This window comes from Watersipora subatra, chromosome 4 (genome assembly GCF_963576615.1).
Source record: "Watersipora subatra chromosome 4, tzWatSuba1.1, whole genome shotgun sequence".
NCBI classification, from domain to species: domain Eukaryota; kingdom Metazoa; phylum Bryozoa; class Gymnolaemata; order Cheilostomatida; family Watersiporidae; genus Watersipora; species Watersipora subatra.
In genome coordinates, this window is record NC_088711.1 from 22,688,894 (window position 1) to 22,715,166 (window position 26,273).

At 45.0% G+C, this 26,273-nt stretch overlaps 39 non-coding genes across 39 annotated transcripts; 26 read left to right on the forward strand and 13 right to left on the reverse strand.

The window, feature by feature from the left end:
- The first annotated feature begins 602 nt into the window (after nucleotides 1–602).
- Nucleotides 603–684, forward strand: Trnal-aag (transfer RNA leucine (anticodon AAG)). Its single transcript has one exon. It is a non-coding gene; the product is annotated as a tRNA-Leu (tRNA).
- Nucleotides 685–940: 256 nt separating this feature from the next.
- Nucleotides 941–1,012, reverse strand: Trnae-cuc (transfer RNA glutamic acid (anticodon CUC)). The gene has a single exon. It is a non-coding gene; the product is annotated as a tRNA-Glu (tRNA).
- A 372-nt stretch (nucleotides 1,013–1,384) lies between these two features.
- Nucleotides 1,385–1,464, forward strand: Trnal-uag (transfer RNA leucine (anticodon UAG)). Its single transcript has one exon. It is a non-coding gene; the product is annotated as a tRNA-Leu (tRNA).
- A 1,198-nt stretch (nucleotides 1,465–2,662) lies between these two features.
- On the forward strand, nucleotides 2,663–2,744 carry Trnal-aag (transfer RNA leucine (anticodon AAG)). The gene has a single exon. It is a non-coding gene; the product is annotated as a tRNA-Leu (tRNA).
- Nucleotides 2,745–3,000: 256 nt separating this feature from the next.
- On the reverse strand, nucleotides 3,001–3,072 carry Trnae-cuc (transfer RNA glutamic acid (anticodon CUC)). The gene has a single exon. It is a non-coding gene; the product is annotated as a tRNA-Glu (tRNA).
- Nucleotides 3,073–3,444: 372 nt separating this feature from the next.
- On the forward strand, nucleotides 3,445–3,524 carry Trnal-uag (transfer RNA leucine (anticodon UAG)). The gene has a single exon. It is a non-coding gene; the product is annotated as a tRNA-Leu (tRNA).
- Nucleotides 3,525–4,722: 1,198 nt separating this feature from the next.
- Trnal-aag (transfer RNA leucine (anticodon AAG)) lies at nucleotides 4,723–4,804 on the forward strand. The gene has a single exon. It is a non-coding gene; the product is annotated as a tRNA-Leu (tRNA).
- A 256-nt stretch (nucleotides 4,805–5,060) lies between these two features.
- Trnae-cuc (transfer RNA glutamic acid (anticodon CUC)) lies at nucleotides 5,061–5,132 on the reverse strand. The gene has a single exon. It is a non-coding gene; the product is annotated as a tRNA-Glu (tRNA).
- A 372-nt stretch (nucleotides 5,133–5,504) lies between these two features.
- On the forward strand, nucleotides 5,505–5,584 carry Trnal-uag (transfer RNA leucine (anticodon UAG)). The gene has a single exon. It is a non-coding gene; the product is annotated as a tRNA-Leu (tRNA).
- Nucleotides 5,585–6,782: 1,198 nt separating this feature from the next.
- Trnal-aag (transfer RNA leucine (anticodon AAG)) lies at nucleotides 6,783–6,864 on the forward strand. The gene has a single exon. It is a non-coding gene; the product is annotated as a tRNA-Leu (tRNA).
- A 256-nt stretch (nucleotides 6,865–7,120) lies between these two features.
- Trnae-cuc (transfer RNA glutamic acid (anticodon CUC)) lies at nucleotides 7,121–7,192 on the reverse strand. Its single transcript has one exon. It is a non-coding gene; the product is annotated as a tRNA-Glu (tRNA).
- Nucleotides 7,193–7,564: 372 nt separating this feature from the next.
- Nucleotides 7,565–7,644, forward strand: Trnal-uag (transfer RNA leucine (anticodon UAG)). Its single transcript has one exon. It is a non-coding gene; the product is annotated as a tRNA-Leu (tRNA).
- A 1,198-nt stretch (nucleotides 7,645–8,842) lies between these two features.
- On the forward strand, nucleotides 8,843–8,924 carry Trnal-aag (transfer RNA leucine (anticodon AAG)). Its single transcript has one exon. It is a non-coding gene; the product is annotated as a tRNA-Leu (tRNA).
- Nucleotides 8,925–9,180: 256 nt separating this feature from the next.
- Trnae-cuc (transfer RNA glutamic acid (anticodon CUC)) lies at nucleotides 9,181–9,252 on the reverse strand. Its single transcript has one exon. It is a non-coding gene; the product is annotated as a tRNA-Glu (tRNA).
- Nucleotides 9,253–9,624: 372 nt separating this feature from the next.
- Nucleotides 9,625–9,704, forward strand: Trnal-uag (transfer RNA leucine (anticodon UAG)). Its single transcript has one exon. It is a non-coding gene; the product is annotated as a tRNA-Leu (tRNA).
- A 1,198-nt stretch (nucleotides 9,705–10,902) lies between these two features.
- Nucleotides 10,903–10,984, forward strand: Trnal-aag (transfer RNA leucine (anticodon AAG)). Its single transcript has one exon. It is a non-coding gene; the product is annotated as a tRNA-Leu (tRNA).
- Nucleotides 10,985–11,240: 256 nt separating this feature from the next.
- Trnae-cuc (transfer RNA glutamic acid (anticodon CUC)) lies at nucleotides 11,241–11,312 on the reverse strand. The gene has a single exon. It is a non-coding gene; the product is annotated as a tRNA-Glu (tRNA).
- A 372-nt stretch (nucleotides 11,313–11,684) lies between these two features.
- Trnal-uag (transfer RNA leucine (anticodon UAG)) lies at nucleotides 11,685–11,764 on the forward strand. Its single transcript has one exon. It is a non-coding gene; the product is annotated as a tRNA-Leu (tRNA).
- Nucleotides 11,765–12,962: 1,198 nt separating this feature from the next.
- Trnal-aag (transfer RNA leucine (anticodon AAG)) lies at nucleotides 12,963–13,044 on the forward strand. The gene has a single exon. It is a non-coding gene; the product is annotated as a tRNA-Leu (tRNA).
- Nucleotides 13,045–13,300: 256 nt separating this feature from the next.
- Trnae-cuc (transfer RNA glutamic acid (anticodon CUC)) lies at nucleotides 13,301–13,372 on the reverse strand. The gene has a single exon. It is a non-coding gene; the product is annotated as a tRNA-Glu (tRNA).
- Nucleotides 13,373–13,744: 372 nt separating this feature from the next.
- Nucleotides 13,745–13,824, forward strand: Trnal-uag (transfer RNA leucine (anticodon UAG)). The gene has a single exon. It is a non-coding gene; the product is annotated as a tRNA-Leu (tRNA).
- Nucleotides 13,825–15,022: 1,198 nt separating this feature from the next.
- On the forward strand, nucleotides 15,023–15,104 carry Trnal-aag (transfer RNA leucine (anticodon AAG)). The gene has a single exon. It is a non-coding gene; the product is annotated as a tRNA-Leu (tRNA).
- Nucleotides 15,105–15,360: 256 nt separating this feature from the next.
- Nucleotides 15,361–15,432, reverse strand: Trnae-cuc (transfer RNA glutamic acid (anticodon CUC)). The gene has a single exon. It is a non-coding gene; the product is annotated as a tRNA-Glu (tRNA).
- Nucleotides 15,433–15,804: 372 nt separating this feature from the next.
- On the forward strand, nucleotides 15,805–15,884 carry Trnal-uag (transfer RNA leucine (anticodon UAG)). Its single transcript has one exon. It is a non-coding gene; the product is annotated as a tRNA-Leu (tRNA).
- A 1,198-nt stretch (nucleotides 15,885–17,082) lies between these two features.
- Trnal-aag (transfer RNA leucine (anticodon AAG)) lies at nucleotides 17,083–17,164 on the forward strand. Its single transcript has one exon. It is a non-coding gene; the product is annotated as a tRNA-Leu (tRNA).
- Nucleotides 17,165–17,420: 256 nt separating this feature from the next.
- Trnae-cuc (transfer RNA glutamic acid (anticodon CUC)) lies at nucleotides 17,421–17,492 on the reverse strand. The gene has a single exon. It is a non-coding gene; the product is annotated as a tRNA-Glu (tRNA).
- A 372-nt stretch (nucleotides 17,493–17,864) lies between these two features.
- Trnal-uag (transfer RNA leucine (anticodon UAG)) lies at nucleotides 17,865–17,944 on the forward strand. The gene has a single exon. It is a non-coding gene; the product is annotated as a tRNA-Leu (tRNA).
- A 1,198-nt stretch (nucleotides 17,945–19,142) lies between these two features.
- Trnal-aag (transfer RNA leucine (anticodon AAG)) lies at nucleotides 19,143–19,224 on the forward strand. The gene has a single exon. It is a non-coding gene; the product is annotated as a tRNA-Leu (tRNA).
- Nucleotides 19,225–19,480: 256 nt separating this feature from the next.
- On the reverse strand, nucleotides 19,481–19,552 carry Trnae-cuc (transfer RNA glutamic acid (anticodon CUC)). The gene has a single exon. It is a non-coding gene; the product is annotated as a tRNA-Glu (tRNA).
- Nucleotides 19,553–19,924: 372 nt separating this feature from the next.
- Trnal-uag (transfer RNA leucine (anticodon UAG)) lies at nucleotides 19,925–20,004 on the forward strand. The gene has a single exon. It is a non-coding gene; the product is annotated as a tRNA-Leu (tRNA).
- Nucleotides 20,005–21,202: 1,198 nt separating this feature from the next.
- Trnal-aag (transfer RNA leucine (anticodon AAG)) lies at nucleotides 21,203–21,284 on the forward strand. Its single transcript has one exon. It is a non-coding gene; the product is annotated as a tRNA-Leu (tRNA).
- Nucleotides 21,285–21,540: 256 nt separating this feature from the next.
- Trnae-cuc (transfer RNA glutamic acid (anticodon CUC)) lies at nucleotides 21,541–21,612 on the reverse strand. Its single transcript has one exon. It is a non-coding gene; the product is annotated as a tRNA-Glu (tRNA).
- A 372-nt stretch (nucleotides 21,613–21,984) lies between these two features.
- Nucleotides 21,985–22,064, forward strand: Trnal-uag (transfer RNA leucine (anticodon UAG)). The gene has a single exon. It is a non-coding gene; the product is annotated as a tRNA-Leu (tRNA).
- A 1,198-nt stretch (nucleotides 22,065–23,262) lies between these two features.
- Nucleotides 23,263–23,344, forward strand: Trnal-aag (transfer RNA leucine (anticodon AAG)). The gene has a single exon. It is a non-coding gene; the product is annotated as a tRNA-Leu (tRNA).
- Nucleotides 23,345–23,600: 256 nt separating this feature from the next.
- Trnae-cuc (transfer RNA glutamic acid (anticodon CUC)) lies at nucleotides 23,601–23,672 on the reverse strand. The gene has a single exon. It is a non-coding gene; the product is annotated as a tRNA-Glu (tRNA).
- Nucleotides 23,673–24,044: 372 nt separating this feature from the next.
- On the forward strand, nucleotides 24,045–24,124 carry Trnal-uag (transfer RNA leucine (anticodon UAG)). Its single transcript has one exon. It is a non-coding gene; the product is annotated as a tRNA-Leu (tRNA).
- A 1,198-nt stretch (nucleotides 24,125–25,322) lies between these two features.
- On the forward strand, nucleotides 25,323–25,404 carry Trnal-aag (transfer RNA leucine (anticodon AAG)). The gene has a single exon. It is a non-coding gene; the product is annotated as a tRNA-Leu (tRNA).
- A 256-nt stretch (nucleotides 25,405–25,660) lies between these two features.
- On the reverse strand, nucleotides 25,661–25,732 carry Trnae-cuc (transfer RNA glutamic acid (anticodon CUC)). The gene has a single exon. It is a non-coding gene; the product is annotated as a tRNA-Glu (tRNA).
- A 372-nt stretch (nucleotides 25,733–26,104) lies between these two features.
- Trnal-uag (transfer RNA leucine (anticodon UAG)) lies at nucleotides 26,105–26,184 on the forward strand. The gene has a single exon. It is a non-coding gene; the product is annotated as a tRNA-Leu (tRNA).
- The last annotated feature ends 89 nt before the right edge of the window (nucleotides 26,185–26,273 follow it).

Below are 26,273 nucleotides of genomic sequence, written 5' to 3' on the forward strand. Positions count from 1 at the left end.
AACCTCGCCTGTTCGAAAACTTATGTCACGCATTAGCATTCCATGCTTACATACGCGTACCTTAGCGATCGCGCTCGTCGCCAGGACACCCGAGTTTTCTCTCGCTGTTTCCGTAATGGCTCCACCGATCCGTTACATAAAAAGCGGGCGCGAGAAAGTTTTGAATCTTGGTCGCCGTCGTATACCGATAATTAGAAAATATGTAGTTTCAAAACGCTATGAAAGTTGAAGCTTGGCTGTTTGCAGCGCATCCTACAGCCTCAAAAGGCTGTTTCCGAATCCGCTTTTCAGTGGCACTGTTCACCGACGCTCGATAAAGATTAGAAATATAGCGAGAACGTACGTCTTGAGGTATTGGTGTTGAATGCAGTTCGATTGAACCGTGGACAAAGATATCGTTGCGGTCACTGCGTCGCAATACGAACACGGCAAGGCCATTACGCGAATTGTTAAGGACGGAAAACTGATGCGACTTGGCGATTTACAATGATTGTGAAAACACTTCGCGAAAATTGAGCATCAATTGTCAGGGTGCTGAGGGGGCTAAAACTAGTATTACGCATCTACTCACGCCTGAAAACTCGCATCAGCTGATGGTATGAGGTAGTGTGGTCGAGCGGTCTAAGGCGCTGGTTTAAGGCACCAGTCCCTTCGGGGGCGTGGGTTCGAATCCCACCGCTGCCAATTATTTTTACTCGCCGATGTTAGAAGAAGTTTTAGCAAGATGACGCGAAAGGTGTAAAGTTAAACAAGATGATGAATGAAAAATGAAGATGGTGTCGAAATAATCCTCGCGTGTATATCGTTTTGTCACGGATTGAAACATATTCGTCGCGCCAACTATAACTATAATTATAACTATAACTATAATTTATTTGACTTGAAACTTACAGAAATAATGTTATCACTCAATAAAATTTTGTAAAACAAAGGAGAAGAGTTCCCAGACGGGGAATCGAACCCCGACCACGGCGGTGAGAGCGCCGGATCCTAACCACTAGACCACCTGGGATGGCTGACTATGGCAAATGGCCAGAGATAATACGCAGCAGAGCAATTATCGTAAATGATAACTTCTTAGTAATTGAATGCCGGAATATTTTGACTCTTTTCATCACCATCTCGATGGGATAGTCCTTGCCATGATAATTAGATAAGGATAACGCTTAGGCCATGCCTTCTTTAATCGGCGGCGTAATGCTGACTCTGTTAAATTAGCATTGATCAAATATACGAGTAGCATAGCACTTCGGGATTCAAAAAATCTCGCAGCAAAACCATTGATGGTTGATGAGGCTGTACTCTTATCTGACAAAATTGCTCAATTACCAAGCCATTCGAAGTTTCGCCAATACGGCATCCATATTTTTCTGGCATCACCGTGGGTAGCATGGCCGAGTGGTCTAAGGCGCTGGTTTTAGGCACCAGTCCGAAAGGGTGTGGGTTCGAATCCCACTGCTGCCAAATGTTTTATCGCGAAATGAGGAGTATTCTCGCTCGTTTTTGGTGTCAGTTCTTCCCGCAAACAACGCGCGAAGTGTTGCGGGAAGCGCGTATTTAAGACTCGCGATAATGTGCAATGCGAATGATGATAGGACGTCTCGCGGACGGTTGCAATGAAGGTTTTGATACGAAACCAAGAAAAAAACTCGTTGATGAAATCACATACGATGCAATGACGAAATCGTTCTATTGATCGTAAGCGTGAGGAGCAACAAAGCGAGCGTTGGCGCATGCCCAGTCGCGTCTCCTAGTGTAGTTTAGTTCGCAAAAAATTACTGCCTTTTCGGACTCTCGTCATGAAGTTTTACACAAACTGTAAATTTGTCGTTTTGCGGAAGCGAAATATTTTAAAAACTCGTACAGCCCGTAGCGGGTAAATGTATTGCGCGGAGAATACAAAAGACACAGGAAGAAACACATCTTCCCAGACGGGGATTGAACTCCGACCGTGGCGGTGAAAACGCCGGATCCTAACCACTAGGTCACCTGATATAAAACTGATGACGACCCGCCCAGCGCATATGGCATTGCTCCGTGGAAGCCATATTTTCATGTAAAACCTCGCCTGTTCGAAAACTTATGTCACGCATTAGCATTCCATGCTTACATACGCGTACCTTAGCGATCGCGCTCGTCGCCAGGACACCCGAGTTTTCTCTCGCTGTTTCCGTAATGGCTCCACCGATCCGTTACATAAAAAGCGGGCGCGAGAAAGTTTTGAATCTTGGTCGCCGTCGTATACCGATAATTAGAAAATATGTAGTTTCAAAACGCTATGAAAGTAGAAGCTTGGCTGTTTGCAGCGCATCCTACAGCCTCAAAAGGCTGTTTCCGAATCCGCTTTTCAGTGGCACTGTTCACCGACGCTCGATAAAGATTAGAAATATAGCGAGAACGTACGTCTTGAGGTATTGGTGTTGAATGCAGTTCGATTGAACCGTGGACAAAGATATCGTTGCGGTCACTGCGTCGCAATACGAACACGGCAAGGCCATTACGCGAATTGTTAAGGACGGAAAACTCATGCGACTTGGCGATTTACAATGATTGTGAAAACACTTCGCGAAAATTGAGCATCAATTGTCAGGGTGCTGAGGGGGCTAAAACTAGTATTACGCATCTACTCACGCCTGAAAACTCGCATCAGCTGATGGTATGAGGTAGTGTGGTCGAGCGGTCTAAGGCGCTGGTTTAAGGCACCAGTCCCTTCGGGGGCGTGGGTTCGAATCCCACCGCTGCCAATTATTTTTACTCGCCGATGTTAGAAGAAGTTTTAGCAAGATGACGCGAAAAGTGTAAAGTTAAACAAGATGATGAATGAAAAATGAAGATGGTGTCGAAATAATCCTCGCGTGTATATCGTTTTGTCACGGATTAAAACATATTCGTCGCGCCAACTATAACTATAATTATAACTATAACTATAATTTATTTGACTTGAAACTTACAGAAATAATGTTATCACTCAATAAAATTTTGTAAAACAAAGGAGAAGAGTTCCCAGATGGGGAATCGAACCCCGGCCACGGCGGTGAGAGCGCCGGATCCTAACCACTAGACCACCTGGGATGGCTGACTATGGCAAATGGCCAGAGATAATACGCAGCAGAGCAATTATCGTAAATGATAACTTCTTAGTAATTGAATGCCGGAATATTTTGACTCTTTTCATCACCATCTCGATGGGATAGTCCTTGCCATGATAATTAGATAAGGATAACGCTTAGGCCATGCCTTCTTTAATCGGCGGCGTAATGCTGACTCTGTTAAATTAGCATTGATCAAATATACGAGTAGCATAGCACTTCGGGATTCAAAAAATCTCGCAGCAAAACCATTGATGGTTGATGAGGCTGTACTCTTATCTGACAAAATTGCTCAATTACCAAGCCATTCGAAGTTTCGCCAATACGGCATCCATATTTTTCTGGCATCACCGTGGGTAGCATGGCCGAGTGGTCTAAGGCGCTGGTTTTAGGCACCAGTCCGAAAGGGTGTGGGTTCGAATCCCACTGCTGCCAAATGTTTTATCGCGAAATGAGGAGTATTCTCGCTCGTTTTTGGTGTCAGTTCTTCCCGCAAACAACGCGCGAAGTGTTGCGGGAAGCGCGTATTTAAGACTCGCGATAATGTGCAATGCGAATGATGATAGGACGTCTCGCGGACGGTTGCAATGAAGGTTTTGCTAAGAAACCAAGAAAAAAGCTCGTTGATGAAATCACATACGATGCAATGACGAAATCGTTCTATTGATCGTAAGCGTGAGGAGCAACAAAGCGAGCGTTGGCGCATGCCCAGTCGCGTCTCCTAGTGTAGTTTAGTTCGCAAAAAATTACTGCCTTTTCGGACTCTCGTCATGAAGTTTTACACCAACTGTAAATTTGTCGTTTTGCGGAAGCGAAATATTTTAAAAACTCGTACAGCCCGTAGCGGGTAAATGTATTGCGCGGAGAATACAAAAGACACAGGAAGAAACACATCTTCCCAGACGGGGATTGAACTCCGACCGTGGCGGTGAAAACGCCGGATCCTAACCACTAGGTCACCTGATATAAAACTGATGACGACCCGCCCAGCGCATATGGCATTGCTCCGTGGAAGCCATATTTTCATGTAAAACCTCGCCTGTTCGAAAACTTATGTCACGCATTAGCATTCCATGCTTACATACGCGTACCTTAGCGATCGCGCTCGTCGCCAGGACACCCGAGTTTTCTCTCGCTGTTTCCGTAATGGCTCCACCGATCCGTTACATAAAAAGCGGGCGCGAGAAAGTTTTGAATCTTGGTCGCCGTCGTATACCGATAATTAGAAAATATGTAGTTTCAAAACGCTATGAAAGTTGAAGCTTGGCTGTTTGCAGCGCATCCTACAGCCTCAAAAGGCTGTTTCCGAATCCGCTTTTCAGTGGCACTGTTCACCGACGCTCGATAAAGATTAGAAATATAGCGAGAACGTACGTCTTGAGGTATTGGTGTTGAATGCAGTTCGATTGAACCGTGGACAAAGATATCGTTGCGGTCACTGCGTCGCAATACGAACACGGCAAGGCCATTACGCGAATTGTTAAGGACGGAAAACTGATGCGACTTGGCGATTTACAATGATTGTGAAAACACTTCGCGAAAATTGAGCATCAATTGTCAGGGTGCTGAGGGGGCTAAAACTAGTATTACGCATCTACTCACGCCTGAAAACTCGCATCAGCTGATGGTATGAGGTAGTGTGGTCGAGCGGTCTAAGGCGCTGGTTTAAGGCACCAGTCCCTTCGGGGGCGTGGGTTCGAATCCCACCGCTGCCAATTATTTTTACTCGCCGATGTTAGAAGAAGTTTTAGCAAGATGACGCGAAAAGTGTAAAGTTAAACAAGATGATGAATGAAAAATGAAGATGGTGTCGAAATAATCCTCGCGTGTATATCGTTTTGTCACGGATTGAAACATATTCGTCGCGCCAACTATAACTATAATTATAACTATAACTATAATTTATTTGACTTGAAACTTACAGAAATAATGTTATCACTCAATAAAATTTTGTAAAACAAAGGAGAAGAGTTCCCAGATGGGGAATCGAACCCCGGCCACGGCGGTGAGAGCGCCGGATCCTAACCACTAGACCACCTGGGATGGCTGACTATGGCAAATGGCCAGAGATAATACGCAGCAGAGCAATTATCGTAAATGATAACTTCTTAGTAATTGAATGCCGGAATATTTTGACTCTTTTCATCACCATCTCGATGGGATAGTCCTTGCCATGATAATTAGATAAGGATAACGCTTAGGCCATGCCTTCTTTAATCGGCGGCGTAATGCTGACTCTGTTAAATTAGCATTGATCAAATATACGAGTAGCATAGCACTTCGGGATTCAAAAAATCTCGCAGCAAAACCATTGATGGTTGATGAGGCTGTACTCTTATCTGACAAAATTGCTCAATTACCAAGCCATCCGAAGTTTCGCCAATACGGCATCCATATTTTTCTGGCATCACCGTGGGTAGCATGGCCGAGTGGTCTAAGGCGCTGGTTTTAGGCACCAGTCCGAAAGGGCGTGGGTTCGAATCCCACTGCTGCCAAATGTTTTATCGCGAAATGAGGAGTATTCTCGCTCGTTTTTGGTGTCAGTTCTTCCCGCAAACAACGCGCGAAGTGTTGCGGGAAGCGCGTATTTAAGACTCGCGATAATGTGCAATGCGAATGATGATAGGACGTCTCGCGGACGGTTGCAATGAAGGTTTTGATACGAAACCAAGAAAAAAACTCGTTGATGAAATCACATACGATGCAATGACGAAATCGTTCTATTGATCGTAAGCGTGAGGAGCAACAAAGCGAGCGTTGGCGCATGCCCAGTCGCGTCGCCTAGTGTAGTTTAGTTCGCAAAAAATTACTGCCTTTTCGGACTCTCGTCATGAAGTTTTACACAAACTGTAAATTTGTCGTTTTGCGGAAGCGAAATATTTTAAAAACTCGTACAGCCCGTAGCGGGTAAATGTATTGCGCGGAGAATACAAAAGACACAGGAAGAAACACATCTTCCCAGACGGGGATTGAACTCCGACCGTGGCGGTGAAAACGCCGGATCCTAACCACTAGGTCACCTGATATAAAACTGATGACAACCCGCCCAGCGCATATGGCATTGCTCCGTGGAAGCCATATTTTCATGTAAAACCTCGCCTGTTCGAAAACTTATGTCACGCATTAGCATTCCATGCTTACATACGCGTACCTTAGCGATCGTGCTCGTCGCCAGGACACCCGAGTTTTCTCTCGCTGTTTCCGTAATGGCTCCACCGATCCGTTACATAAAAAGCGGGCTCGAGAAAGTTTTGAATCTTGGTCGCCGTCGTATACCGATAATTAGAAAATATGTAGTTTCAAAACGCTATGAAAGTTGAAGCTTGGCTGTTTGCAGCGCATCCTACAGCCTCAAAAGGCTGTTTCCGAATCCGCTTTTCAGTGGCACTGTTCACCGACGCTCGATAAAGATTAGAAATATAGCGAGAACGTACGTCTTGAGGTATTGGTGTTGAATGCAGTTCGATTGAACCGTGGACAAAGATATCGTTGCGGTCACTGCGTCGCAGTACGAACACGGCAAGGCCATTACGCGAATTGTTAAGGACGGAAAACTGATGCGACTTGGCGATTTACAATGATTGTGAAAACACTTCGCGAAAATTGAGCATCAATTGTCAGGGTGCTGAGGGGGCTAAAACTAGTATTACGCATCTACTCACGCCTGAAAACTCGCATCAGCTGATGGTATGAGGTAGTGTGGTCGAGCGGTCTAAGGCGCTGGTTTAAGGCACCAGTCCCTTCGGGGGCGTGGGTTCGAATCCCACCGCTGCCAATTATTTTTACTCGCCGATGTTAGAAGAAGTTTTAGCAAGATGACGCGAGAGGTGTAAAGTTAAACAAGATGATGAATGAAAAATGAAGATGGTGTCGAAATAATCCTCGCGTGTATATCGTTTTGTCACGGATTGAAACATATTCGTCGCGCCAACTATAACTATAATTATAACTATAACTATAATTTATTTGACTTGAAACTTACAGAAATAATGTTATCACTCAATAAAATTTTGTAAAACAAAGGAGAAGAGTTCCCAGACGGGGAATCGAACCCCGGCCACGGCGGTGAGAGCGCCGGATCCTAACCACTAGACCACCTGGGATGGCTGACTATGGCAAATGGCCAGAGATAATACGCAGCAGAGCAATTATCGTAAATGATAACTTCTTAGTAATTGAATGCCGGAATATTTTGACTCTTTTCATCACCATCTCGATGGGATAGTCCTTGCCATGATAATTAGATAAGGATAACGCTTAGGCCATGCCTTCTTTAATCGGCGGCGTAATGCTGACTCTGTTAAATTAGCATTGATCAAATATACGAGTAGCATAGCACTTCGGGATTCAAAAAATCTCGCAGCAAAACCATTGATGGTTGATGAGGCTGTACTCTTATCTGACAAAATTGCTCAATTACCAAGCCATTCGAAGTTTCGCCAATACGGCATCCATATTTTTCTGGCAACACCGTGGGTAGCGTGGCCGAGTGGTCTAAGGCGCTGGTTTTAGGCACCAGTCCGAAAGGGCGTGGGTTCGAATCCCACTGCTGCCAAATGTTTTATCGCGAAATGAGGAGTATTCTCGCTCGTTTTTGGTGTCAGTTCTTCCCGCAAACAACGCGCGAAGTGTTGCGGGAAGCGCGTATTTAAGACTCGCGATAATGTGCAATGCGAATGATGATAGGACGTCTCGCGGACGGTTGCAATGAAGGTTTTGATACGAAACCAAGAAAAAAACTCGTTGATGAAATCACATACGATGCAATGACGAAATCGTTCTATTGATCGTAAGCGTGAGGAGCAACAAAGCGAGCGTTGGCGCATGCCCAGTCGCGTCTCCTAGTGTAGTTTAGTTCGCAAAAAATTACTGCCTTTTCGGACTCTCGTCATGAAGTTTTACACAAACTGTAAATTTGTCGTTTTGCGGAAGCGAAATATTTTAAAAACTCGTACAGCCCGTAGCGGGTAAATGTATTGCGCGGAGAATACAAAAGACACAGGAAGAAACACATCTTCCCAGACGGGGATTGAACTCCGACCGTGGCGGTGAAAACGCCGGATCCTAACCACTAGGTCACCTGATATAAAACTGATGACGACCCGCCCAGCGCATATGGCATTGCTCCGTGGAAGCCATATTTTCATGTAAAACCTCGCCTGTTCGAAAACTTATGTCACGCATTAGCATTCCATGCTTACATACGCGTACCTTAGCGATCGTGCTCGTCGCCAAGACACCCGAGTTTTCTCTCGCTGTTTCCGTAATGGCTCCACCGATCCGTTACATAAAAAGCGGGCTCGAGAAAGTTTTGAATCTTGGTCGCCGTCGTATACCGATAATTAGAAAATATGTAGTTTCAAAACGCTATGAAAGTTGAAGCTTGGCTGTTTGCAGCGCATCCTACAGCCTCAAAAGGCTGTTTCCGAATCCGCTTTTCAGTGGCACTGTTCACCGACGCTCGATAAAGATTAGAAATATAGCGAGAACGTACGTCTTGAGGTATTGGTGTTGAATGCAGTTCGATTGAACCGTGGACAAAGATATCGTTGCGGTCACTGCGTCGCAGTACGAACACGGCAAGGCCATTACGCGAATTGTTAAGGACGGAAAACTGATGCGACTTGGCGATTTACAATGATTGTGAAAACACTTCGCGAAAATTGAGCATCAATTGTCAAGGTGCTGAGGGGGCTAAAACTAGTATTACGCATCTACTCACGCCTGAAAACTCGCATCAGCTGATGGTATGAGGTAGTGTGGCCGAGCGGTCTAAGGCGCTGGTTTAAGGCACCAGTCCCTTCGGGGGCGTGGGTTCGAATCCCACCGCTGCCAATTATTTTTACTCGCCGATGTTAGAAGAAGTTTTAACAAGATGACGCGAGAGGTGTAAAGTTAAACAAGATGATGAATGAAAAATGAAGATGGTGTCGAAATAATCCTCGCGTGTATATCGTTTTGTCACGGATTGAAACATATTCGTCGCGCCAACTATAACTATAATTATAACTATAACTATAATTTATTTGACTTGAAACTTACAGAAATAATGTTATCACTCAATAAAATTTTGTAAAACAAAGGAGAAGAGTTCCCAGACGGGGAATCGAACCCCGGCCACGGCGGTGAGAGCGCCGGATCCTAACCACTAGACCACCTGGGATGGCTGACTATGGCAAATGACCAGAGATAATACGCAGCAGAGCAATTATCGTAAATGATAACTTCTTAGTAATTGAATGCCAGAATATTTTGACTCTTTTCATCACCATCTCGATGGGATAGTCCTTGCCATGATAATTAGATAAGGATAACGCTTAGGCCATGCCTTCTTTAATCGGCGGCGTAATGCTGACTCTGTTAAATTAGCATTGATCAAATATACGAGTAGCATAGCACATTGGGATTCAAAAAATCTCGCAGCAAAACCATTGATGGTTGATGAGGCTGTACTCTTATCTGACAAAATTGCTCAATTACCAAGCCATTCGAAGTTTCGCCAATACGGCATCCATATTTTTCTGGCATCACCGTGGGTAGCATGGCCGAGTGGTCTAAGGCGCTGGTTTTAGGCACCAGTCCGAAAGGGTGTGGGTTCGAATCCCACTGCTGCCAAATGTTTTATCGCGAAATGAGGAGTATTCTCGCTCGTTTTTGGTGTCAGTTCTTCCCGCAAACAACGCGCGAAGTGTTGCGGGAAGCGCGTATTTAAGACTCGCGATAATGTGCAATGCGAATGATGATAGGACGTCTCGCGGACGGTTGCAATGAAGGTTTTGATACGAAACCAAGAAAAAAGCTCGTTGATGAAATCACATACGATGCAATGACGAAATCGTTCTATTGATCGTAAGCGTGAGGAGCAACAAAGCGAGCGTTGGCGCATGCCCAGTCGCGTCTCCTAGTGTAGTTTAGTTCGCAAAAAATTACTGCCTTTTCGGACTCTCGTCATGAAGTTTTACACCAACTGTAAAATTGTCGTTTTGCGGAAGCGAAATATTTTAAAAACTCGTACAGCCCGTAGCGGGTAAATGTATTGCGCGGAGAATACAAAAGACACAGGAAGAAACACATCTTCCCAGACGGGGATTGAACTCCGACCGTGGCGGTGAAAACGCCGGATCCTAACCACTAGGTCACCTGATATAAAACTGATGACGACCCGCCCAGCGCATATGGCATTGCTCCGTGGAAGCCATATTTTCATGTAAAACCTCGCCTGTTCGAAAACTTATGTCACGCATTAGCATTCCATGCTTACATACGCGTACCTTAGCGATCGTGCTCGTCGCCAGGACACCCGAGTTTTCTCTCGCTGTTTCCGTAATGGCTCCACCGATCCGTTACATAAAAAGCGGGCTCGAGAAAGTTTTGAATCTTGGTCGCCGTCGTATACCGATAATTAGAAAATATGTAGTTTCAAAACGCTATGAAAGTAGAAGCTTGGCTGTTTGTAGCGCATCCTACAGCCTCAAAAGGCTGTTTCCGAATCCGCTTTTCAGTGGTACTGTTCACCGACGCTCGATAAAGATTAGAAATATAGCGAGAACGTACGTCTTGAGGTATTGGTGTTGAATGCAGTTCGATTGAACCGTGGACAAAGATATCGTTGCGGTCACTGCGTCGCAGTACGAACACGGCAAGGCCATTACGCGAATTGTTAAGGACGGAAAACTGATGCGACTTGGCGATTTACAATGATTGTGAAAACATTTCGCGAAAATTGAGCATCAATTGTCAGGGTGCTGAGCGGGCTAAAACTAGTATTACGCATCTACTCACGCCTGAAAACTCGCATCAGCTGATGGTATGAGGTAGTGTGGCCGAGCGGTCTAAGGCGCTGGTTTAAGGCACCAGTCCCTTCGGGGGCGTGGGTTCGAATCCCACCGCTGCCAATTATTTTTACTCGCCGATGTTAGAAGAAGTTTTAGCAAGATGACGCGAGAGGTGTAAAGTTAAACAAGATGATGAATGAAAAATGAAGATGGTGTCGAAATAATCCTCGCGTGTATATCGTTTTGTCACGGATTGAAACATATTCGTCGCGCCAACTATAACTATAATTATAACTATAACTATAATTTATTTGACTTGAAACTTACAGAAATAATGTTATCACTCAATAAAATTTTGTAAAACAAAGGAGAAGAGTTCCCAGACGGGGAATCGAACCCCGGCCACGGCGGTGAGAGCGCCGGATCCTAACCACTAGACCACCTGGGATGGCTGACTATGGCAAATGGCCAGAGATAATACGCAGCAGAGCAATTATCGTAAATGATAACTTCTTAGTAATTGAATGCCGGAATATTTTGACTCTTTTCATCACCATCTCGATGGGATAGTCCTTGCCATGATAATTAGATAAGGATAACGCTTAGGCCATGCCTTCTTTAATCGGCGGCGTAATGCTGACTCTGTTAAATTAGCATTGATCAAATATACGAGTAGCATAGCACTTCGGGATTCAAAAAATCTCGCAGCAAAACCATTGATGGTTGATGAGGCTGTACTCTTATCTGACAAAATTGCTCAATTACCAAGCCATTCAAAGTTTCGCCAATACGGCATCCATATTTTTCTGGCATCACCGTGGGTAGCATGGCCGAGTGGTCTAAGGCGCTGGTTTTAGGCACCAGTCCGAAAGGGCGTGGGTTCGAATCCCACTGCTGCCAAATGTTTTATCGCGAAATGAGGAGTATTCTCGCTCGTTTTTGGTGTCAGTTCTTCCCGCAAACAACGCGCGAAGTGTTGCGGGAAGCGCGTATTTAAGACTCGCGATAATGTGCAATGCGAATGATGATAGGACGTCTCGCGGACGGTTGCAATGAAGGTTTTGATACGAAACCAAGAAAAAAACTCGTTGATGAAATCACATACGATGCAATGACGAAATCGTTCTATTGATCGTAAGCGTGAGGAGCAACAAAGCGAGCGTTGGCGCATGCCCAGTCGCGTCTCCTAGTGTAGTTTAGTTCGCAAAAAATTACTGCCTTTTCGGACTCTCGTCATGAAGTTTTACACAAACTGTAAATTTGTCGTTTTGCGGAAGCGAAATATTTTAAAAACTCGTACAGCCCGTAGCGGGTAAATGTATTGCGCGGAGAATACAAAAGACACAGGAAGAAACACATCTTCCCAGACGGGGATTGAACTCCGACCGTGGCGGTGAAAACGCCGGATCCTAACCACTAGGTCACCTGATATAAAACTGATGACGACCCGCCCAGCGCATATGGCATTGCTCCGTGGAAGCCATATTTTCATGTAAAACCTCGCCTGTTCGAAAACTTATGTCACGCATTAGCATTCCATGCTTACATACGCGTACCTTAGCGATCGTGCTCGTCGCCAGGACACCCGAGTTTTCTCTCACTGTTTCCGTAATGGCTCCACCGATCCGTTACATAAAAAGCGGGCTCGAGAAAGTTTTGAATCTTGGTCGCCGTCGTATACCGATAATTAGAAAATATGTAGTTTCAAAACGCTATGAAAGTAGAAGCTTGGCTGTTTGTAGCGCATCCTACAGCCTCAAAAGGCTGTTTCCGAATCCGCTTTTCAGTGGCACTGTTCACCGACGCTCGATAAAGATTAGAAATATAGCGAGAACGTACGTCTTGAGGTATTGGTGTTGAATGCAGTTCGATTGAACCGTGGACAAAGATATCGTTGCGGTCACTGCGTCGCAGTACGAACACGGCAAGGCCATTACGCGAATTGTTAAGGACGGAAAACTGATGCGACTTGGCGATTTACAATGATTGTGAAAACGTTTCGCGAAAATTGAGCATCAATTGTCAGGGTGCTGAGCGGGCTAAAACTAGTATTACGCATCTACTCACGCCTGAAAACTCGCATCAGCTGATGGTATGAGGTAGTGTGGCCGAGCGGTCTAAGGCGCTGGTTTAAGGCACCAGTCCCTTCGGGGGCGTGGGTTCGAATCCCACCGCTGCCAATTATTTTTACTCGCCGATGTTAGAAGAAGTTTTAGCAAGATGACGCGAAAGGTGTAAAGTTAAACAAGATGATGAATGAAAAATGAAGATGGTGTCGAAATAATCCTCGCGTGTATATCGTTTTGTCACGGATTGAAACATATTCGTCGCGCCAACTATAACTATAATTATAACTATAACTATAATTTATTTGACTTGAAACTTACAGAAATAATGTTATCACTCAATAAAATTTTGTAAAACAAAGGAGAAGAGTTCCCAGACGGGGAATCGAACCCCGGCCACGGCGGTGAGAGCGCCGGATCCTAACCACTAGACCACCTGGGATGGCTGACTATGGCAAATGGCCAGAGATAATACGCAGCAGAGCAATTATCGTAAATGATAATTTCTTAGTAATTGAATGCCGGAATATTTTGACTCTTTTCATCACCATCTCGATGGGATAGTCCTTGCCATGATAATTAGATAAGGATAACGCTTAGGCCATGCCTTCTTTAATCGGCGGCGTAATGCTGACTCTGTTAAATTAGCATTGATCAAATATACGAGTAGCATAGCACTTCGGGATTCAAAAAATCTCGCAGCAAAACCATTGATGGTTGATGAGGCTGTACTCTTATCTGACAAAATTGCTCAATTACCAAGCCATTCGAAGTTTCGCCAATACGGCATCCATATTTTTCTGGCATCACCGTGGGTAGCATGGCCGAGTGGTCTAAGGCGCTGGTTTTAGGCACCAGTCCGAAAGGGTGTGGGTTCGAATCCCACTGCTGCCAAATGTTTTATCGCGAAATGAGGAGTATTCTCGCTCGTTTTTGGTGTCAGTTCTTCCCGCAAACAACGCGCGAAGTGTTGCGGGAAGCGCGTATTTAAGACTCGCGATAATGTGCAATGCGAATGATGATAGGACGTCTCGCGGACGGTTGCAATGAAGGTTTTGATACGAAACCAAGAAAAAAGCTCGTTGATGAAATCACATACGATGCAATGACGAAATCGTTCTATTGATCGTAAGCGTGAGGAGCAACAAAGCGAGCGTTGGCGCATGCCCAGTCGCGTCTCCTAGTGTAGTTTAGTTCGCAAAAAATTACTGCCTTTTCGGACTCTCGTCATGAAGTTTTACACCAACTGTAAATTTGTCGTTTTGCGGAAGCGAAATATTTTAAAAACTCGTACAGCCCGTAGCGGGTAAATGTATTGCGCGGAGAATACAAAAGACACAGGAAGAAACACATCTTCCCAGACGGGGATTGAACTCCGACCGTGGCGGTGAAAACGCCGGATCCTAACCACTAGGTCACCTGATATAAAACTGATGACGACCCGCCCAGCGCATATGGCATTGCTCCGTGGAAGCCATATTTTCATGTAAAACCTCGCCTGTTCGAAAACTTATGTCACGCATTAGCATTCCATGCTTACATACGCGTACCTTAGCGATCGTGCTCGTCGCCAGGACACCCGAGTTTTCTCTCGCTGTTTCCGTAATGGCTCCACCGATCCGTTACATAAAAAGCGGGCTCGAGAAAGTTTTGAATCTTGGTCGCCGTCGTATACCGATAATTAGAAAATATGTAGTTTCAAAACGCTATGAAAGTAGAAGCTTGGCTGTTTGTAGCGCATCCTACAGCCTCAAAAGGCTGTTTCCGAATCCGCTTTTCAGTGGTACTGTTCACCGACGCTCAATAAAGATTAGAAATATAGCGAGAACGTACGTCTTGAGGTATTGGTGTTGAATGCAGTTCGATTGAACCGTGGACAAAGATATCGTTGCGGTCACTGCGTCGCAGTACGAACACGGCAAGGCCATTACGCGAATTGTTAAGGACGGAAAACTGATGCGACTTGGCGATTTACAATGATTGTGAAAACATTTCGCGAAAATTGAGCATCAATTGTCAGGGTGCTGAGCGGGCTAAAACTAGTATTACGCATCTACTCACGCCTGAAAACTCGCATCAGCTGATGGTATGAGGTAGTGTGGCCGAGCGGTCTAAGGCGCTGGTTTAAGGCACCAGTCCCTTCGGGGGCGTGGGTTCGAATCCCACCGCTGCCAATTATTTTTACTCGCCGATGTTAGAAGAAGTTTTAGCAAGATGACGCGAGAGGTGTAAAGTTAAACAAGATGATGAATGAAAAATGAAGATGGTGTCGAAATAATCCTCGCGTGTATATCGTTTTGTCACGGATTGAAACATATTCGTCGCGCCAACTATAACTATAATTATAACTATAACTATAATTTATTTGACTTGAAACTTACAGAAATAATGTTATCACTCAATAAAATTTTGTAAAACAAAGGAGAAGAGTTCCCAGACGGGGAATCGAACCCCGGCCACGGCGGTGAGAGCGCCGGATCCTAACCACTAGACCACCTGGGATGGCTGACTATGGCAAATGGCCAGAGATAATACGCAGCAGAGCAATTATCGTAAATGATAACTTCTTAGTAATTGAATGCCGGAATATTTTGACTCTTTTCATCACCATCTCGATGGGATAGTCCTTGCCATGATAATTAGATAAGGATAACGCTTAGGCCATGCCTTCTTTAATCGGCGGCGTAATGCTGACTCTGTTAAATTAGCATTGATCAAATATACGAGTAGCATAGCACTTCGGGATTCAAAAAATCTCGCAGCAAAACCATTGATGGTTGATGAGGCTGTACTCTTATCTGACAAAATTGCTCAATTACCAAGCCATTCGAAGTTTCGCCAATACGGCATCCATATTTTTCTGGCATCACCGTGGGTAGCATGGCCGAGTGGTCTAAGGCGCTGGTTTTAGGCACCAGTCCGAAAGGGCGTGGGTTCGAATCCCACTGCTGCCAAATGTTTTATCGCGAAATGAGGAGTATTCTCGCTCGTTTTTGGTGTCAGTTCTTCCCGCAAACAACGCGCGAAGTGTTGCGGGAAGCGCGTATTTAAGACTCGCGATAATGTGCAATGCGAATGATGATAGGACGTCTCGCGGACGGTTGCAATGAAGGTTTTGATACGAAACCAAGAAAAAAACTCGTTGATGAAATCACATACGATGCAATGACGAAATCGTTCTATTGATCGTAAGCGTGAGGAGCAACAAAGCGAGCGTTGGCGCATGCCCAGTCGCGTCTCCTAGTGTAGTTTAGTTCGCAAAAAATTACTGCCTTTTCGGACTCTCGTCATGAAGTTTTACACAAACTGTAAATTTGTCGTTTTGCGGAAGCGAAATATTTTAAAAACTCGTACAGCCCGTAGCGGGTAAATGTATTGCGCGGAGAATACAAAAGACACAGGAAGAAACACATCTTCCCAGACGGGGATTGAACTCCGACCGTGGCGGTGAAAACGCCGGATCCTAACCACTAGGTCACCTGATATAAAACTGATGACGACCCGCCCAGCGCATATGGCATTGCTCCGTGGAAGCCATATTTTCATGTAAAACCTCGCCTGTTCGAAAACTTATGTCACGCATTAGCATTCCATGCTTACATACGCGTACCTTAGCGATCGTGCTCGTCGCCAGGACACCCGAGTTTTCTCTCGCTGTTTCCGTAATGGCTCCACCGATCCGTTACATAAAAAGCGGGCTCGAGAAAGTTTTGAATCTTGGTCGCCGTCGTATACCGATAATTAGAAAATATGTAGTTTCAAAACGCTATGAAAGTAGAAGCTTGGCTGTTTGTAGCGCATCCTACAGCCTCAAAAGGCTGTTTCCGAATCCGCTTTTCAGTGGCACTGTTCACCGACGCTCGATAAAGATTAGAAATATAGCGAGAACGTACGTCTTGAGGTATTGGTGTTGAATGCAGTTCGATTGAACCGTGGACAAAGATATCGTTGCGGTCACTGCGTCGCAGTAGGAACACGGCAAGGCCATTACGCGAATTGTTAAGGACGGAAAACTGATGCGACTTGGCGATTTACAATGATTGTGAAAACGTTGCGCGAAAATTGAGCATCAATTGTCAGGGTGCTGAGCGGGCTAAAACTAGTATTACGCATCTACTCACGCCTGAAAACTCGCATCAGCTGATGGTATGAGGTAGTGTGGCCGAGCGGTCTAAGGCGCTGGTTTAAGGCACCAGTCCCTTCGGGGGCGTGGGTTCGAATCCCACCGCTGCCAATTATTTTTACTCGCCGATGTTAGAAGAAGTTTTAGCAAGATGACGCGAAAGGTGTAAAGTTAAACAAGATGATGAATGAAAAATGAAGATGGTGTCGAAATAATCCTCGCGTGTATATCGTTTTGTCACGGATTGAAACATATTCGTCGCGCCAACTATAACTATAATTATAACTATAGCTATAATTTATTTGACTTGAAACTTACAGAAATAATGTTATCACTCAATAAAATTTTGTAAAACAAAGGAGAAGAGTTCCCAGACAGGGAATCGAACCCCGGCCACGGCGGTGAGAGCGCCGGATCCTAACCACTAGACCACCTGGGATGGCTGACTATGGCAAATGGCCAGAGATAATACGCAGCAGAGCAATTATCGTAAATGATAACTTCTTAGTAATTGAATGCCGGAATATTTTGACTCTTTTCATCACCATCTCGATGGGATAGTCCTTGCCATGATAATTAGATAAGGATAACGCTTAGGCCATGCCTTCTTTAATCGGCGGCGTAATGCTGACTCTGTTAAATTAGCATTGATCAAATATACGAGTAGCATAGCACTTCGGGATTCAAAAAATCTCGCAGCAAAACCATTGATGGTTGATGAGGCTGTACTCTTATCTGACAAAATTGCTCAATTACCAAGCCATTCGAAGTTTCGCCAATACGGCATCCATATTTTTCTGGCATCACCGTGGGTAGCATGGCCGAGTGGTCTAAGGCGCTGGTTTTAGGCACCAGTCCGAAAGGGCGTGGGTTCGAATCCCACTGCTGCCAAATGTTTTATCGCGAAATGAGGAGTATTCTCGCTCGTTTTTGGTGTCAGTTCTTCCCGCAAACAACGCGCGAAGTGTTGCGGGAAGCGCGTATTTAAGACTCGCGATAATGTGCAATGCGAATGATGATAGGACGTCTCGCGGACGGTTGCAATGAAGGTTTTGATACGAAACCAAGAAAAAAACTCGTTGATGAAATCACATACGATGCAATGACGAAATCGTTCTATTGATCGTAAGCGTGAGGAGCAACAAAGCGAGCGTTGGCGCATGCCCAGTCGCGTCTCCTAGTGTAGTTTAGTTCGCAAAAAATTACTGCCTTTTCGGACTCTCGTCATGAAGTTTTACACAAACTGTAAATTTGTCGTTTTGCGGAAGCGAAATATTTTAAAAACTCGTACAGCCCGTAGCGGGTAAATGTATTGCGCGGAGAATACAAAAGACACAGGAAGAAACACATCTTCCCAGACGGGGATTGAACTCCGACCGTGGCGGTGAAAACGCCGGATCCTAACCACTAGGTCACCTGATATAAAACTGATGACGACCCGCCCAGCGCATATGGCATTGCTCCGTGGAAGCCATATTTTCATGTAAAACCTCGCCTGTTCGAAAACTTATGTCACGCATTAGCATTCCATGCTTACATACGCGTACCTTAGCGATCGTGCTCGTCGCCAGGACACCCGAGTTTTCTCTCGCTGTTTCCGTAATGGCTCCACCGATCCGTTACATAAAAAGCGGGCTCGAGAAAGTTTTGAATCTTGGTCGCCGTCGTATACCGATAATTAGAAAATATGTAGTTTCAAAACGCTATGAAAGTAGAAGCTTGGCTGTTTGTAGCGCATCCTACAGCCTCAAAAGGCTGTTTCCGAATCCGCTTTTCAGTGGCACTGTTCACCGACGCTCGATAAAGATTAGAAATATAGCGAGAACGTACGTCTTGAGGTATTGGTGTTGAATGCAGTTCGATTGAACCGTGGACAAAGATATCGTTGCGGTCACTGCGTCGCAGTAGGAACACGGCAAGGCCATTACGCGAATTGTTAAGAACGGAAAACTGATGCGACTTGGCGATTTACAATGATTGTGAAAACGTTTCGCGAAAATTGAGCATCAATTGTCAGGGTGCTGAGCGGGCTAAAACTAGTATTACGCATCTACTCACGCCTGAAAACTCGCATCAGCTGATGGTATGAGGTAGTGTGGCCGAGCGGTCTAAGGCGCTGGTTTAAGGCACCAGTCCCTTCGGGGGCGTGGGTTCGAATCCCACCGCTGCCAATTATTTTTACTCGCCGATGTTAGAAGAAGTTTTAGCAAGATGACGCGAAAAGTGTAAAGTTAAACAAGATGATGAATGAAAAATGAAGATGGTGTCGAAATAATCCTCGCGTGTATATCGTTTTGTCACGAATTGAAACATATTCGTCGCGCCAACTATAACTATAATTATAACTATAACTATAATTTATTTGACTTGAAACTTACAGAAATAATGTTATCACTCAATAAAATTTTGTAAAACAAAGGAGAAGAGTTCCCAGACGGGGAATCGAACCCCGGCCACGGCGGTGAGAGCACCGGATCCTAACCACTAGACCACCTGGGATGGCTGACTATGGCAAATGGCCAGAGATAATACGCAGCAGAGCAATTATCGTAAATGATAACTTCTTAGTAATTGAATGCCGGAATATTTTGACTCTTTTCATCACCATCTCGATGGGATAGTCCTTGCCATGATAATTAGATAAGAATAACGCTTAGGCCATGCCTTCTTTAATCGGCGGCGTAATGCTGACTCTGTTAAATTAGCATTGATCAAATATACGAGTAGCATAGCACTTCGGGATTCAAAAAATCTCGCAGCAAAACCATTGATGGTTGATGAGGCTGTACTCTTATCTGACAAAATTGCTCAATTACCAAGCCATTCGAAGTTTCGCCAATACGGCATCCATATTTTTCTGGCATCACCGTGGGTAGCATGGCCGAGTGGTCTAAGGCGCTGGTTTTAGGCACCAGTCCGAAAGGGTGTGGGTTCGAATCCCACTGCTGCCAAATGTTTTATCGCGAAATGAGGAGTATTCTCGCTCGTTTTTGGTGTCAGTTCTTCCCGCAAACAACGCGCGAAGTGTTGCGGGAAGCGCGTATTTAAGACTCGCGATAATGTGCAATGCGAATGATGATAGGACGTCTCGCGGACGGTTGCAATGAAGGTTTTGATACGAAACCAAGAAAAAAGCTCGTTGATGAAATCACATACGATGCAATGACGAAATCGTTCTATTGATCGTAAGCGTGAGGAGCAACAAAGCGAGCGTTGGCGCATGCCCAGTCGCGTCTCCTAGTGTAGTTTAGTTCGCAAAAAATTACTGCCTTTTCGGACTCTCGTCATGAAGTTTTACACCAACTGTAAAATTGTCGTTTTGCGGAAGCGAAATATTTTAAAAACTCGTACAGCCCGTAGCGGGTAAATGTATTGCGCGGAGAATACAAAAGACACAGGAAGAAACACATCTTCCCAGACGGGGATTGAACTCCGACCGTGGCGGTGAAAACGCCGGATCCTAACCACTAGGTCACCTGATATAAAACTGATGACGACCCGCCCAGCGCATATGGCATTGCTCCGTGGAAGCCATATTTTCATGTAAAACCTCGCCTGTTCGAAAACTTATGTCACGCATTAGCATTCCATGCTTACATACGCGTACCTTAGCGATCGTGCTCGTCGCCAGGACACCCGAGTTTTCTCTCGCTGTTTCCGTAATGGCTCCACCGATCCGTTACATAAAAAGCGGGCTCGAGAAAGTTTTGAATCTTGGTCGCCGTCGTATACCGATAATTAGAAAATATGTAGTTTCAAAACGCTATGAAAGTAGAAGCTTGGCTGTTTGTAGCGCATCCTACAGCCTCAAAAGGCTGTTTCCGAATCCGCTTTTCAGTGGTACTGTTCACCGACGCTCGATAAAGATTAGAAATATAGCGAGAACGTACGTCTTGAGGTATTGGTGTTGAATGCAGTTCGATTGAACCGTGGACAAAGATATCGTTGCGGTCACTGCGTCGCAGTACGAACACGGCAAGGCCATTACGCGAATTGTTAAGGACGGAAAACTGATGCGACTTGGCGATTTACAATGATTGTGAAAACATTTCGCGAAAATTGAGCATCAATTGTCAGGGTGCTGAGCGGGCTAAAACTAGTATTACGCATCTACTCACGCCTGAAAACTCGCATCAGCTGATGGTATGAGGTAGTGTGGCCGAGCGGTCTAAGGCGCTGGTTTAAGGCACCAGTCCCTTCGGGGGCGTGGGTTCGAATCCCACCGCTGCCAATTATTTTTACTCGCCGATGTTAGAAGAAGTTTTAGCAAGATGACGCGAGAGGTGTAAAGTTAAACAAGATGATGAATGAAAAATGAAGATGGTGTCGAAATAATCCTCGCGTGTATATCGTTTTGTCACGGATTGAAACATATTCGTCGCGCCAACTATAACTATAATTATAACTATAACTATAATTTATTTGACTTGAAACTTACAGAAATAATGTTATCACTCAATAAAATTTTGTAAAACAAAGGAGAAGAGTTCCCAGACGGGGAATCGAACCCCGACCACGGCGGTGAGAGCGCCGGATCCTAACCACTAGACCACCTGGGATGGCTGACTATGGCAAATGGCCAGAGATAATACGCAGCAGAGCAATTATCGTAAATGATAACTTCTTAGTAATTGAATGCCGGAATATTTTGACTCTTTTCATCACCATCTCGATGGGATAGTCCTTGCCATGATAATTAGATAAGGATAACGCTTAGGCCATGCCTTCTTTAATCGGCGGCGTAATGCTGACTCTGTTAAATTAGCATTGATCAAATATACGAGTAGCATAGCACTTCGGGATTCAAAAAATCTCGCAGCAAAACCATTGATGGTTGATGAGGCTGTACTCTTATCTGACAAAATTGCTCAATTACCAAGCCATTCAAAGTTTCGCCAATACGGCATCCATATTTTTCTGGCATCACCGTGGGTAGCATGGCCGAGTGGTCTAAGGCGCTGGTTTTAGGCACCAGTCCGAAAGGGCGTGGGTTCGAATCCCACTGCTGCCAAATGTTTTATCGCGAAATGAGGAGTATTCTCGCTCGTTTTTGGTGTCAGTTCTTCCCGCAAACAACGCGCGAAGTGTTGCGGGAAGCGCGTATTTAAGACTCACGATAATGTGCAATGCGAATGATGATAGGACGTCTCGCGGACGGTTGCAATGAAGGTTTTGATACGAAACCAAGAAAAAAACTCGTTGATGAAATCACATACGATGCAATGACGAAATCGTTCTATTGATCGTAAGCGTGAGGAGCAACAAAGCGAGCGTTGGCGCATGCCCAGTCGCGTCTCCTAGTGTAGTTTAGTTCGCAAAAAATTACTGCCTTTTCGGACTCTCGTCATGAAGTTTTACACAAACTGTAAATTTGTCGTTTTGCGGAAGCGAAATATTTTAAAAACTCGTACAGCCCGTAGCGGGTAAATGTATTGCGCGGAGAATACAAAAGACACAGGAAGAAACACATCTTCCCAGACGGGGATTGAACTCCGACCGTGGCGGTGAAAACGCCGGATCCTAACCACTAGGTCACCTGATATAAAACTGATGACGACCCGCCCAGCGCATATGGCATTGCTCCGTGGAAGCCATATTTTCATGTAAAACCTCGCCTGTTCGAAAACTTATGTCACGCATTAGCATTCCATGCTTACATACGCGTACCTTAGCGATCGTGCTCGTCGCCAGGACACCCGAGTTTTCTCTCGCTGTTTCCGTAATGGCTCCACCGATCCGTTACATAAAAAGCGGGCTCGAGAAAGTTTTGAATCTTGGTCGCCGTCGTATACCGATAATTAGAAAATATGTAGTTTCAAAACGCTATGAAAGTAGAAGCTTGGCTGTTTGTAGCGCATCCTACAGCCTCAAAAGGCTGTTTCCGAATCCGCTTTTCAGTGGCACTGTTCACCGACGCTCGATAAAGATTAGAAATATAGCGAGAACGTACGTCTTGAGGTATTGGTGTTGAATGCAGTTCGATTGAACCGTGGACAAAGATATCGTTGCGGTCACTGCGTCGCAGTAGGAACACGGCAAGGCCATTACGCGAATTGTTAAGGACGGAAAACTGATGCGACTTGGCGATTTACAATGATTGTGAAAACGTTTCGCGAAAATTGAGCATCAATTGTCAGGGTGCTGAGCGGGCTAAAACTAGTATTACGCATCTACTCACGCCTGAAAACTCGCATCAGCTGATGGTATGAGGTAGTGTGGCCGAGCGGTCTAAGGCGCTGGTTTAAGGCACCAGTCCCTTCGGGGGCGTGGGTTCGAATCCCACCGCTGCCAATTATTTTTACTCGCCGATGTTAGAAGAAGTTTTAGCAAGATGACGCGAGAGGTGTAAAGTTAAACAAGATGATGAATGAAAAATGAAGATGGTGTCGAAATAATCCTCGCGTGTATATCGTTTTGTCACGGATTGAAACATATTCGTCGCGCCAACTATAACTATAATTATAACTATAACTATAATTTATTTGACTTGAAACTTACAGAAATAATGTTATCACTCAATAAAATTTTGTAAAACAAAGGAGAAGAGTTCCCAGACGGGGAATCGAACCCCGGCCACGGCGGTGAGAGCGCCGGATCCTAACCACTAGACCACCTGGGATGGCTGACTATGGCAAATGGCCAGAGATAATACGCAGCAGAGCAATTATCGTAAATGATAACTTCTTAGTAATTGAATGCCGGAATATTTTGACTCTTTTCATCACCATCTCGATGGGATAGTCCTTGCCATGATAATTAGATAAGGATAACGCTTAGGCCATGCCTTCTTTAATCGGCGGCGTAATGCTGACTCTGTTAAATTAGCATTGATCAAATATACGAGTAGCATAGCACTTCGGGATTCAAAAAATCTCGCAGCAAAACCATTGATGGTTGATGAGGCTGTACTCTTATCTGACAAAATTGCTCAATTACCAAGCCATTCAAAGTTTCGCCAATACGGCATCCATATTTTTCTGGCATCACCGTGGGTAGCATGGCCGAGTGGTCTAAGGCGCTGGTTTTAGGCACCAGTCCGAAAGGGCGTGGGTTCGAATCCCACTGCTGCCAAATGTTTTATCGCGAAATGAGGAGTATTCTCGCTCGTTTTTGGTGTCAGTTCTTCCCGCAAACAACGCGCGAAGTGTTGCGGGAAGCGCGTATTTAAGACTCGCGATAATGTGCAATGCGAATGATGATAGGACGTCTCGCGGACGGTTGCAATGAAGGTTTTGATACGAAACCAAGAAAAAAGCTCGTTGATGAAATCACATACGATGCAATGACGAAATCGTTCTATTGATCGTAAGCGTGAGGAGCAACAAAGCGAGCGTTGGCGCATGCCCAGTCGCGTCTCCTAGTGTAGTTTAGTTCGCAAAAAATTACTGCCTTTTCGGACTCTCGTCATGAAGTTTTACACAAACTGTAAATTTGTCGTTTTGCGGAAGCGAAATATTTTAAAAACTCGTACAGCCCGTAGCGGGTAAATGTATTGCGCGGAGAATACAAAAGACACAGGAAGAAACACATCTTCCCAGACGGGGATTGAACTCCGACCGTGGCGGTGAAAACGCCGGATCCTAACCACTAGGTCACCTGATATAAAACTGATGACGACCCGCCCAGCGCATATGGCATTGCTCCGTGGAAGCCATATTTTCATGTAAAACCTCGCCTGTTCGAAAACTTATGTCACGCATTAGCATTCCATGCTTACATACGCGTACCTTAGCGATCGTGCTCGTCGCCAGGACACCCGAGTTTTCTCTCGCTGTTTCCGTAATGGCTCCACCGATCCGTTACATAAAAAGCGGGCTCGAGAAAGTTTTGAATCTTGGTCGCCGTCGTATACCGATAATTAGAAAATATGTAGTTTCAAAACGCTATGAAAGTAGAAGCTTGGCTGTTTGTAGCGCATCCTACAGCCTCAAAAGGCTGTTTCCGAATCCGCTTTTCAGTGGTACTGTTCACCGACGCTCGATAAAGATTAGAAATATAGCGAGAACGTACGTCTTGAGGTATTGGTGTTGAATGCAGTTCGATTGAACCGTGGACAAAGATATCGTTGCGGTCACTGCGTCGCAGTACGAACACGGCAAGGCCATTACGCGAATTGTTAAGGACGGAAAACTGATGCGACTTGGCGATTTACAATGATTGTGAAAACGTTTCGCGAAAATTGAGCATCAATTGTCAGGGTGCTGAGCGGGCTAAAACTAGTATTACGCATCTACTCACGCCTGAAAACTCGCATCAGCTGATGGTATGAGGTAGTGTGGCCGAGCGGTCTAAGGCGCTGGTTTAAGGCACCAGTCCCTTCGGGGGCGTGGGTTCGAATCCCACCGCTGCCAATTATTTTTACTCGCCGATGTTAGAAGAAGTTTTAGCAAGATGACGCGAAAGGTGTAAAGTTAAACAAGATGATGAATGAAAAATGAAGATGGTGTCGAAATAATCCTCGCGTGTATATCGTTTTGTCACGGATTGAAACATATTCGTCGCGCCAACTATAACTATAATTATAACTATAACTATAATTTATTTGACTTGAAACTTACAGAAATAATGTTATCACTCAATAAAATTTTGTAAAACAAAGGAGAAGAGTTCCCAGACGGGGAATCGAACCCCGGCCACGGCGGTGAGAGCGCCGGATCCTAACCACTAGACCACCTGGGATGGCTGACTATGGCAAATGGCCAGAGATAATACGCAGCAGAGCAATTATCGTAAATGATAACTTCTTAGTAATTGAATGCCGGAATATTTTGACTCTTTTCATCACCATCTCGATGGGATAGTCCTTGCCATGATAATTAGATAAGGATAACGCTTAGGCCATGCCTTCTTTAATCGGCGGCGTAATGCTGACTCTGTTAAATTAGCATTGATCAAATATACGAGTAGCATAGCACTTCGGGATTCAAAAAATCTCGCAGCAAAACCATTGATGGTTGATGAGGCTGTACTCTTATCTGACAAAATTGCTCAATTACCAAGCCATTCGAAGTTTCGCCAATACGGCATCCATATTTTTCTGGCATCACCGTGGGTAGCATGGCCGAGTGGTCTAAGGCGCTGGTTTTAGGCACCAGTCCGAAAGGGCGTGGGTTCGAATCCCACTGCTGCCAAATGTTTTATCGCGAAATGAGGAGTATTCTCGCTCGTTTTTGGTGTCAGTTCTTCCCGCAAACAACGCGCGAAGTGTTGCGGGAAGCGC